This window comes from Mus caroli, chromosome 15 (assembly GCF_900094665.2).
Source record: "Mus caroli chromosome 15, CAROLI_EIJ_v1.1, whole genome shotgun sequence".
NCBI lineage: Eukaryota > Metazoa > Chordata > Mammalia > Rodentia > Muridae > Mus > Mus caroli.
The window spans coordinates 16,736,450-16,749,433 of NC_034584.1; the positions used below are offsets into that span (position 1 = coordinate 16,736,450).

The window sequence follows — 12,984 nt, forward strand, 5'->3', positions numbered from 1 at the left end:
CTCTCCTCTCCTCTCCTCTCCTCTCCTCTCCTCTTCTCTCCTCTCTTCTTTTCTCTTCCCCTCTTTCTCTCTTCTCTCCTCTTCCCTTGTCACTCTTCTCTTCTTTCACTCTCACTCTCTCTCCCACTCTCTTTCTCCTCAATATTTGATTAACTTGTATCAGATAAACTTTCTGCAGACAATATATTTGCAGTCTAGTATACATACATTCACACACATAAATTCAGACAAAGTCTCGAGAGTACTTTCAAAGAAACTCCGTTTGTCACTTATAAAAAAAGATTATTATTACTATTAACCTTACCAATGTTTTTTATAATTAAGGATCACAGAGTTATTTATTTTTACTATAAATGGACTATGTAAGAAACCTCAACACTGTAAACACATTCAATTTTATTAAACTATTCTCCATTTATTTCAGAGAGATGATGACTTATTTTGAACTACATTTCTATATGTATGATTATGAATTTTTTATAACTACACTATAGTAAAACTATACATTGGCATGATCTTGCTTGCACAAATTGGAAAGTAATGGAATATTGCAAAAGGCTATTTAAAGAATTTGAAAAACTCTTGTTATCCAAATCAGTTACAAACCCAATAACTAAAGAATGAGAAACTATGCTACTTCCAAATTTTATAACATAATATAACTTTATCATTTCATGGGGAGCTATTGTGCAATGCATACATACATACACATATAGATAAGTAGATATGGTTATACATGTAGATAAATATGACATAAAGTTAGTACTCATAGTATGCTACCTGTTTAGAAATTGAAGAATAGCTATTCAAATATATCAAATATATGTAATTATTACATTGCAAATTTAAAAAATAAATCTTCATCTAAATACATGGCATAAAATGTTATCCAGCCACCAATTCTTAAACTAACTTAACAAATACTATTCAATACCTCTTAAATTTTAGTTGTTTGTTATTTGAAAAACATAATGAAGAAATTTTCTATTACTGTTTTTTATTAGATATTTTCTTTATTTACATTTCAAATGTTACCCCTTTTCCTATTTTTATAAATAGTTCACTATTGTGAGAGTAGTAGAAAATGTCTCAAAAATTGTTCTCCAGAACTCTGCCACTTGAGTTTCAAAACTTTAGTACACCTTACTCCAGCCAGTCACTTACAATGGTGGGGAATGTTAGTAGGTTTACAGTATTGAATGTCTTATTAACATCTAAGATTACTTTTAACTTTTAGGAATAAGATCACATAGTATATTGAAGTAGAAGAAGCTCGTTTTGGTCATTTGAGGGTTTTGTTGGAGGAAAGAGAAGAATGTGAGTTTCATATCCTGTGATTATTTTATTCTAATCAATAAAGTATGCTAATCTAAATCAAATAAATGTCACCCTTAGCTTTGAAAAAGAAAAGGCTAATTTTCAGCCAATATTAAATTAGGGTAAAATAAAAAGAAGTAGTATATAGTAATATAATAGTATATCTATTATATTGTTTATGGTTTGTTCTTTTATAAAAGCCTTTACCCATGCACCAAAATCCTAGGCTCATTCTGGGACACAGTGTGTTCACCAGAGAAGCGGGTGTAAAATGTGTAGGAGAGGAGATGATCTCTAAGATCAGAAAGCAAATATACATTTTTATGTGTTAAAAGGTTTATCTGCCACAAAAAAATATTATGTTTAGATCAGAGGTGTCAAGTGTAGTTCAACCCTTTGAGACCTTACATGGAAGGATTTTTTTTTTTTTTTTTGAGACAGGGTTTCTCTGTGTAGCCCTGGCTGTCCTGGAACTCACTCTGTAGACCAGGCTGGCCTCGAACTCAGAAATCTACCTGCCTCTGCCTCCCAAGTGCGCCACCATGCCCAGCTACATGAAAGGATCTTATTCAAGTTATTTTTTTCCCCATTGCACATAAAGGACATAATAGCTTTGTAACAAATCTTTATGAAAGTCTGTATATACAGGAGTAGCTTTTAACAACTTTCTATTATTATATCAAATATAATATCCCATTTTTTTCAACATATGGTATTCTACATGTGGTGATTAAGAGATGTTAAGACTAGCTTAGCAATTTTCACTTCAATATACAGACACAAATTTACACCAATATCCACATCATACATGAGTACAATTTTACTGGAATTGTAAAAATAATCTATGTAATGTATAAATATGAATAATGTACATGTAAAATACATATAATAATGGTATTATATGTTCACAGATAATGTGATATGACACAATTTGAATCCTGCAGTATTTTAAAAACTAATATTTTTTAGATTCCTTCTTTTTCATGTCATAAAATACTGAAGTATTTCAAATAACATGATTTTGATTTGTACGAAACTGCACAGTGACTAGTTCAGTTATAATGGGGTTAACTATTTGAAAATACTCAATAAGAATAAAGAAGAAACAAATAAAATCTTTCTGGATTGTGTTTTTCATTGTTACCACACTGTTGACATTGATTTTTTATGTATATTTTGTCTGACAATATGTGGAATATCTTTTCATCAAGCATTTAGCTTTGTTATCAGTGGGTTAAAGCAAAAACTCACATTATTCTGCTATTAATTTTGCCTATTGGTGTCATCAAAAATACAACATACCCTTACCGATTTATCAACCTGAAAAGTTAAGCACTTACTCTATGATACTTCAAACACAATCTGATGATGGGCATGAATAGAAGTAAAGTCCCTAAGGTTTGGCAGTCAATAAAGCAAACATGCTGTCTCATTAGACACTGTTGTGCACAATGTGAACCAAGCAGAGCCAATTAAATTAAATTAAAGTATGTATTACACAAATGGAAGAAGGAAAGACATGGGAATTGTTAATGGGAAAATCCATACTTTTCAATCTTTCAATACTTTGAAGATGGAACACTTCATAAATATAAGCCATGGTATATAGCTCAGCAGAACAATGTTGTGTAGAATGTATGTTGTGCCATCAAGGCAATAAACAAAAACCCTAACACTGTAATTAAACAATAGACTGAAGATATGTGTTATTATTGTTAGGACATAGGAACCTAGATTCAGTTCCTTTACCACAGAGAAATCCAGGGAGGAGAGAGAAGGAAGAGGAGCAGGGAAAGAGGGCGGGGGAAAGGTAATGAGTGAGATGAGCAGCAAGATAATTTGAGGGAAATAAAATTTAGAATTAGGAGATAGTTTAGTAATTTAAAGAACAGATAAGATTAATATTGAATAACAATGACAGTGTGAAGGAAAAGAGTGAAGTTGGTGTTAATGTACTGGGCACATAATATATATTCAGTGGCATCTTGAGAGCTACTGACAGAGGAGTAGAATGAGAGGTATACTTCAAGGATTCATGTGCTTCTCACTCACATACACAATCCTAAGAGCATTCACTATGAAGAGATTTGGAAATCCTCTCCTTGTATTTCACTGAAATGCCAATGGCTCATGCAAGAACAATCTCCTAGCTGATGGATAGAGTATTATATTGATTTATAATTCCACTAATAAATACAGGTTAGATTCATTTCTTTCTAGCAGCAGCCAACAAAATAGAAATAAGATGAAACAAAGTTTATAATTTTATATTTTCTCGGTATTGTATAAATGCTAGCAGCTAAGCATGAATAAAATGCTTGGCATTTACTCTGACTTATGTTCATTTGTATTTATATATTTCCATTTTTTTCTTCTCAGTATGCATTTGTGTGATATTTTGCTCTACTTTCTCAAGACAAAGGTTGTCATGCATCTTTTATCTTTATACATAGAAATTCTTTCAAATATATCATAGTTTCTGTAAAGGTGTTTTGCAAAGAGATATCTCTGAAGGATCCACACTAAAAAATGAACAGGACATTTGCCTATATTATCTCCCACTCATCTGTTCTAATTTTATAGACTTATTCTCGGAGTATCTTCCAAATACACATTTCTAGATCATTGTATTAGTATGTATTTGTCTTTATTTTAGTCTGTTGCAGTGCATGGGAAAGACTATTATTGTTGTTAATCTCAGTGTTATTCAGCTTTTTTTTCTTTTCTAATGAATACTTTAACCTACCCATAGAGGTGGCCCAGGTGTGGCTGCTATGTAATATGTACATCCCTAGGTAATAGAGAAGAGGCTATGTCTGGACTAAGTATTCTAACCTGTGAATATCCGAGTCATTAGAAGTCTAACATTCTTTGAAAAAAAAATCGAGCCAGAGATGACCATTGCCTCCTAGGCCTGGGGGAACAGAACACATCAGAGATGATCCCTGCTAGGTAGCATAATGAACAGGTAGGAGGCATAGCACTCCCTAGATCACTACTGAGATAACTGCAGACAATCAGAGAACCTGGGCACAAGGAAGTGGTGGAGAAATTAAAGGCAAAGAGAAACAGCAGGATGTGGGTACTATGAAAAGAGGCAGAAATGGAGACTTGAGGATAGAGAGGAACATCCTGACAGGAGTAGCCTGTGATGCCACCTCATCCATTAGTATGAGGTTGCCAGGCTATAGGGCAGGCTCAAGGGAAAGGGGAAATGAGTAGGCTTAGGGTACATGAGGTGAAATTCACAAAAATCCAATAATTTCTTTAAAGAAGCCTAAATATCTGAGATAAAATAAATTAACCAGAGGAAAGTTTTAAATTGCTTCCAAGATTTAGAGAGGTTAGACCATATCCATGAACCCATCTGGTAAATCTTTATTATAAATATTACAGTAAATTAATCTGGTAGCTGTATTTCTTTTCCTTATACTAGTCCCCAGTAACTGCACAGAGAAACCGAGGTTTGTTTAAAACTGCACCTCAGTATCTCAGCAACGAAATAATATATCCACCTTTACTTTCTGGCTGTCTCTCAGGCCCATCCTATGATAGATGCATATTATCATTGATCTGGCACTTTGTGCTTCAGGTGTGTTCTCTCTCTCTCTCTCTCTCTCTCTCTCTCTCTCTCTCTCTCTCCTCTCTCTCCCACACACACACTTTCTCATGGTTCCAAATCCTGCACCTTCTTCCAGATCTGAATCTTCTTCTCTCCCCCTCTCTTCTTTCTCTGATTTGCAGAGGTCCTCTACTGTATGTGTGTTGAGGGCCACATAACAGCTGGTGTATGCTGTCTGTTTGGTGGTCCAGTGTTTAAGAGATCTCAGGATTCCAGATTAATTGAGACTGCTGGTCCTCCTACAAGGATTGCATTTCTTCTCAGCTTCTTCCAGCTTTTCCCTAATTCAGCAACAGTAGTCAGCAGCTTCTGTCCATTACCCAGGTACAAATATCTGCATCTGACTCTTTCAGCTTCTAGTTGGGTCTTTTGGAGGGCAGTCATGATAGGTTCCTTTTTGTGAGTGCTCCATAGCCTCAGTAATAGTGTCAGACCTTGGGAACTCCCCTTGAACTAGATCTTACTTTGGGTCTGTCACTGGACTTTCTTTTCTTTGGGTTTCTCTCCATTTCCAGCCCTGTAATTCTTTCAGACAGGAATAATTATGGATCAGAGATGTAACTGAGTGATGGCAACTCCATCTCTCACTTGATGCCCTGTTTTCCTTCTTGTAGTGGTCTATATAAGTTCTCTCCCATACTGTCAGGCATTTCACCTTTGAGTCCTGAGTCTCTTACTTCCCAGGTCTCTGTTACATTCTGGAGGGTCCCCAACCTCCTTCCTCCCAAGGTTGCCTGTTCGCAGTCTTTCTGCTGGCCCTCAGGGCTTCAGTCCTTTCCCTCACCCAATACTTGATCATGTGACATTCTCTCCCCGATATTCCCGCTTCCAGTCCACTTTCCCTCCCAGGTCCCTCCCTCACTCCCCACTTGTGATTGCTTTCTTTTCCGACCCAAGTTGGTCCCATCCTCACTTGGGACCTTCAGCTTGTTGACCTTTAGACCTTCTCTGGACTGTACCTTGGGTATTCTTATGTCTAATATCCACTTATTAGTGAGTACATTCCATGCACGTCCTTTTGGGTCTAAGTTACCTCACTCAGGATGATATTTTCTAGTTCCATCCATTGGCCTGCAAACTCAGGATGTCCTCATTCTTAATAGCTGAGTAGGATTCCATTGTGTAAATGAACCTCATGTTCTGCATCCAATCTTATTTATGCCTTGGGACAGCTGGGTTGTTTTTAGCTTCTGGTTATTACAAATAAGGCCACTATGAACATAGTGGAAGATGTGCCCCTGTGGCATGGTAGGGCATCTTTTGGGTATATTCCCAAGAGTGGTATTGCTTGGTCTTCAGGTAGATCTATTTCCAGTTTTCTGAGGGACATCCAGATTGATTTCCAGAGTGGTTGTACCAGTTGCACTCCCACCAGCAATGGAGTAGTGTTCCTCTTTCTCCACATCCTCCCCAACATGTGTTGTCACCTGAGGTTTTGATCTTAGCCTTTCTGATTGGTGTAAGGTGAAATCTCAGGGTCATTTTGATTTGCATTTCCCTGATCACTAAGGACTTTGAACATTTCTTTTGGTGTTTCTCAGCCATTCAAGATTCCTCAGTTGCGAATTCTCTGTTTAGTTCTATATCCCATTTTTTTTGATAGGGTTGCATGTGGTTTTTTGGTGATTAACTTCTTTTTTCTTTATTTGTTTGTTTTGTTTTTTGAAGGTATTTATTATGTGTATTATACATGTCTTATTTTTAATGCATTTTTATTAGATATTTTCTTCATTTACATTTCAAATGCTATCCCCAAAGCCCCCTGCTCCCCAACCCACCCATTCCCACGTCCCGACCCCTGTACTGGGGCATATGATCTTTGCAATACCAAGGGCCTCTCCTCCTATTGATGGCCCACTAGGCCATCTTAACTTCTTGAGTTCTTTATATACTATGGGTATTAGGCATCTATCAGGTGTGGGGTTAGTGAAGATGTTTTTCCAATAGGTAGATTGCCAATTGGTCTTATTGACACTGTCCTTTTCCTTACAAAAGCTTTCCAGTTTCATGAGGTCCCATTTATCAATTCTTGATCTTAGAGCATGAGCCACTGGACTTCTGATTAGGAAATATCCCACTGTGTCAATGAGTTCGTGGCTCTTTCCCAATTTGTCTTCTATTAGATTCAGTGTATCTGTTTTTATGTTGAGGTGTTTAATTCACTTCGACTTGAGCTTTGTGCAAGGTGACAGATTTGGGTCTATTTTCTTTCTTCTCCATACAGACAGGCAGTTAGACCAGCACCATTTGTTGAATATGCTGGTTTCTTCTTAAGGATCAATAGGAAACGCATTTCATAGCAATCTCTGCACTGAGCCATGATTCTGTGCTTTAGACTTCTTGTACTCTTTATCCATTACTGAGAAGCCAGACCTTCATGTTACCTTGCTCCCTTCCATCATTTCTCTTTCCTCTCTGACTGAGATGACAGTGTTTTTCATGATGTATCCTTAGAAATGCAGAAGGGTTATTCTCACAAGACTATCAACATAATGAAAAAAAAAAGGAATTATTGTTTATTTTCAGACTGACTTTTCCTCTAGTTTCAATATCCTAGTGACTTGCCTGAAATTCGAGATCACATATGTTATCTACTCAACTGTACCCTTAAGTCCTGTTACAGTATGTACTTCTAACATTTAATCTATTTAATATCCTAACTCTAACATCCTTTTACTACTGATTATATGGATATATTCTACCTGATCAAACATTAGTTCCTTTTTACTAGATATAAATATGCCAATTTGGGCAAGTAAGAACAGAGTCTCATATTGTAGCCAGGTTCCTGTACAACTCACGGAAATCCTCTCTTTTTGGCCTCCCAAATATAAGGATTATAAGTGTGAGCTCATGTGAAATATCACTTGAGTGTATTACTTCAGAGTGATGTTGCAGCTTTCTGATTGCTAAAGCGGGTCTATGAAAAACATGTCAAGTTGATGAGGAGGAGTGAGGAGCTCTCTGGTCAGGAAGAAGTAAGTTCAGAATTTTGTAGTTGACTGAGTTTAGCAAGAACCATTTATTTTTTAACAAGCAAAATAAATTTTGCTGTGGTAGGCTTATCCACAGATTATTATATGTATAGTAGGTTTTCTTATACTATACCATATTTTGAAATATCTTATGTAAATTCTGCTCAGCATAAAAATGAATATGATTTCTATGAGTTAACACTCAATTCATGTCTTCCTAAAATACTTGGCACACACTTGTACTTAGATAATAGGTTCAGCACTGAAAACCTACATTCAGAAGAGGAAGAATAGGAAATACAAGGCAGGCATTAGTGTGGGAAAGCATTGAAGGCTCCTTGCACTGGCAGTGCACTTTATCCCTGTTAGGCCATCTGTTAGCGTCTGGATTTGCTCTCTGGCAGGAATTATATTTTTCATTGTCCTCAATGGCCTCTGGATTCTCCTTTCTGGAAGGCCTGTTTTGCTCCATTATGTGCTTTGTCCACATGTGAGGTTGGCAGTGGAACAGATGTCCTTTATAGGACTGAAAGCATTAAAATAGTGCTCTAATGGATGGAGGGTTATTGTTCTGAGGACATTCAGGCTAAGCTTCAAATATTTTAATTTGTATTTTATTTTGTTTCTTGCAATGAGATTTAAACAGAGAAAACATTAAAGTAATTCTGGTGTATTTGACTTTTTGTATTATCCATTGGAGGATGTACGTACTTATCATATCTGTGAAATTGTAAGAAATTTGTGATATTTCCCTATCTTGTATGAAGACAAGAGAGAGGAATATAGATTAGTAGGTTTAAGTAGCTAGCTTGCTAGGCACCTGTTTTTGTTTCCTTGTTTGCTTGTTTGTTTTTAGGTACCTTTTTTATTTACATTTCAATGTTCTCCCCTTTCCTAGTTTCCCCTCTGAAAACCCCCTATAATCTGCCCCCTTCTCCCTGCTCTCCAACCTACTCACTCCTGCTTCCTAGTCCTAGCATTTCCCTATACTGTGGCGTAGAAACTTCACAGGACCAAGGGCCTCTCCTCCCATTGATGACCAACTAGGCCATCCTCTGCTACATATGCAGCTAGAGCCACGAGTCCCTCCATGTGTTTTCTTTGACTGGTGGTTTAGTCCCAGGGAGATCTGGGGGTACTGATTAGTTCATATTGTTCATCCTAGGGGGCTGCAAAACCCTTCAGCTCACTTGGGTACTTTCTCTAGCTCCTTCATTGGGGACCCTAGCTCCAACTAATTGATTACTGTGAGCATTTACTTCTGTATTAGTCAGGCACTGGCAGAGCCTCTCGAGATACAGCTATATCAGGCTCCTGTCAGCAAGCTCTTGTTAGCATCTGCAATAGGGTCTGGGTTTGGTGGTTGTTTATGGGATGTATCCCAAGGGTGAGCAGTTTCTGGATGGTCATTCTTTCAGTCTTTACTCCAAACTTTGTCTTTGTAATTCTTTCCTTCCTTGTATTTTGTTCCCCCTTCTAAGAAGGATCAAAGTATCCACACATTTTTGTCTTCCTTCTTCTTGAGTTTCATGTGTTTTGCAAATTGTGTCTTGGGCATTCTGAGCTTCTGCACAAATATCCACTTAGCACTGAGTGCAGGTCATGTCTGTTCTTTTGTGACTGGGATACCTCACTTAGGATGATATCCTCCAGATCCATCCATTTTTCTAAGAATTTCATGAATTCATTGTTTTTTATAGCCGAGTAGTACTCCATTGTAATGTGGAGAGAGAGGAACACTCCCACATTGCTGGTGGGATTGCAAGCTGGTACAACAATTCTGGAAATCAGTTTGGCAGTTCCTCAGAATATTGGACATAGTACTACCTGAAGATCTAGCAACACCACTCCTGGGCCTGTACCCAGAAGATGCTCCAACTTACAATAAGGACACATGCTCCACTATGTTCATAGAAGCCTTATTTATAATAGCAAGAAAATGGAAAGAAACCAGATGTCTCTCACAGAGGAATGGATACAGAAAATGTGGTACATTTACACAATGGAGTGCTACTCAGCTATTAAAAACAATGAATTCATGAAATTCTTAGACAAGTGGATAGATCTGGTGGATATCATCCTAAGTGAAGCCTAGTTCATAATAGCTGAGTAGTATTCCATTGTGTAAATGAATCACAGTCTTTGTATCCATTCCAGATGCCTTAATGCTATTGCTTTTCCTTCTGCTCCAGTACTCCAAAGCCAATGTCATGAAACTGGGAGAAACCCTGTATGTCACCCTTCAGCACAGCAGAATTCTAGTGGTGCACTTTGAATCTCGTGCAGAATGTGAACTATTTACCATTCGACTATGAACATCACATTCTTATATTTTATAAAGACATAAAAGTAGGCCTTATTCCATTTAGTATTTTAAGAAAAAAATGATTTAAAAATTAGACGGTGAGGTGCCAAGTAAATCTTCCTTTAAATGTGACCAAGTACCAATACCTTTGATGAAAGAATCCAGAAAACTCCCTATCAACCAACATTTCAAATAAAAAGAGCTAAGTAGAAAAAAGCAACACATTGTCTGGCACTATATCATTCCAATTCTGTTGCTCAGGAAACTCCAATTGAGCTGTGAAGACATCTTTATATCCATCCATTTGTCCCTTTGGAATGATAATAATGTATAAAATCTCCCGGATATGGGCTTCCATCCACAGCACCATCTTTCCTAATATTAACATTATCAATTAGAAATATTCTTTAAAGGATAAGTTATTGTGAAGAAGAATTTGTTGTTCATCCAGAAAAATATCCAGTATTTAACTGAGAACTCAATAAAGCTGATTGATTGGAATGACCAAAGAACTCCTTCTCCTGAGCTACCTGGGAGGCGTTCATTCGGGGTTGCTTTGGTCTGAGGAGCATTTCTACCCAACAATGTTCCATATTGTTGTCATGCTCTAAGTGAATAAGTGTAATCTGTCCTTAAAGAAGGCCGTCCTTTACTTAAATATAGCCATTGGTTATATTTGGTTATATTTAGACTATTATTCTACTTTACAAATCTCTACTTATTAGCAGGGATAATCAGAGCTATAGGAATAAGGTGCTAGCAGGATTGATTTCCTACTCTGTCTCCCTCCTTGACAAGTGGAAATTTGTGTTGCTTTCTTTTTCTTTTGACTTTTCATTTGCTCTTTTTTATGATGAAAACATACATAATTGATTCTTCTCATGAGACTATCCTGGATGAGGGTTTAAGACATGATCATCTTCACATAGTTTCCTCTTTCAAAGCCCTAGTTTCATTTCAGTTCATTTTCTAAAATATTATAGATTAAGACTTTTAAAAGTTACTTTAATAAAATGAAATTTAACTCATAATAATACCATAACTTATAATTTATAACTTCAACAGTTTATGATCTGACCTATAAGAAAACACCAAAAAAATTACTATGCTTCTCTACAGTGTTATAGGGTCAAATTATGTGGTCTGCCATGCGAGTCTTTGCCATCTGTTGTTGGACCACATCCATTAAGCCAGTGGCTTGTATTATTTAACTTGCATCAAGAGAGTTAAAATTTAAGATCTTTATTAACTAAGATTAGATTTAAATATAAACAAAGATGTTCAAATAAATAATAAAAAACACCCTCACAGCTTGAAAAGTAAGGTCACCAATCATGAGGATTGGCTTGTCTCTGCATCTTCTGAGGGTCTCAAATTCATTTGTTTCCATTTCACTATGAAAAGCTCAATTTGTAAGGCTGATATTGTGTCCAAGTCAGAGCCATTGGGAAAGAAAAAGAAACGAGAGAATATAGAGCATGGACTCCAACCAGCATCCTATAAAATATAAAACATTATAGTCCTAAAAGATTGGAAGAAAACATGAGCATTTTAATGATACACTGACCTAGAGTGAATACAAGGCAGTGAACCATGAAGCAGGCTTTCAAGTCAAGTAAAACAAACAAACAAAGATTATGGAGACTATTTGTGTGTCTTAAAAATCATAGTAACTAGACAGATTTTGGCTCAATTAGATTTCAAATGTCTTAATTAACCTCAAAAGACTTCCTCACACTATCTCCTCTGCCCTCCTTTCTTTGTAGGTACTAGAAATTCTGGACCAAGAACCAAAAGGGAATATTTTTTATGACATTGTTTTAATTTTCTTGGTTGAAGTTACAGATGATATGAATTATGAGATATTTAGAAATGTTGAAAATACAATACAAATCAAGTGTGACACATTCATAAGATGTGCAAACCAGCCATCATCTATACAAAAGAAGGAATATATCAACATTAATTCTAATTTCAGTGATATTAACCCAATATTACAAGATGAAAAAAAATCCACAAATAAAGCTAAGACAGAAAGTGAGAGATGAAGTTAAAGATAGGCTTAGTTGAGAACTACTTGACTTAAAAAAATACAGATCCTCACTGTCCTTCCTAATTCTTTTCTACATTCACAGCTTATCTACTTTTTCAAACATATAAGGCTTTAATCAGGACACCACAATTGTATTATCTGAATATCTTAAAATATCTTCTCAGTTCTAATGTTCCCTCATTAATTTCCTTAGGTTTGGCATTTCCACTGACATTTTGGATCCATAAACTGCCTATCTAACAAACATTTGGTTATTTGAATGCTACAGGTATATAGCTTAATACACCTGAAAGAAAAGCATTGATTTATATCACCCAAGTTAAAAAATTGTATTCATTTTTTTTGACAATCCTCCTCCAGTATATAGTTCTGAGGGAAGTGTTAATGTGAAATGATTTTATTGGGTCATGATATCTCCTGTGGTTCTCATGTTTTATTTCCCAAAACCATGTCATTTAAAATAAAAGGATTTTTTCTGCAATTATGTAATGCCAGTTCAAAAAGGGTTTTCCTATCTTTCTTCTGTATAGTTTTTCACTGCTTGAATTTCCCAGCTTCAGGTAGACTGAATGAATGAAATTGTATTCTATTTATGTCTCCTTGTTGTGCACTGTCAGAATCTGTCATTCATCTCTTCTTCTTCTTCTTCTTCTTCTTCTTCTTCTTCTTCTTCTTCTTCTTCTTCTTCTTCTTCTTCTTCTTCTTCTTCTTC

The 12,984-nt window shown here is 36.1% G+C and overlaps 1 protein-coding gene and 1 non-coding gene across 4 annotated transcripts in view; both read left to right on the top strand.

Moving 5' to 3' along the window:
• Window positions 1-12,984, top strand: part of Cdh12 (cadherin 12) — a 1,068,420-nt gene that overhangs the window by 423,765 nt on the left and 631,671 nt on the right. The window lies entirely within an intron of this gene.
• Window positions 4,059-4,186, top strand: LOC115029488. The gene has a single exon (XR_003835062.1). It is a non-coding gene; the product is annotated as a small nucleolar RNA SNORA17 (small nucleolar RNA).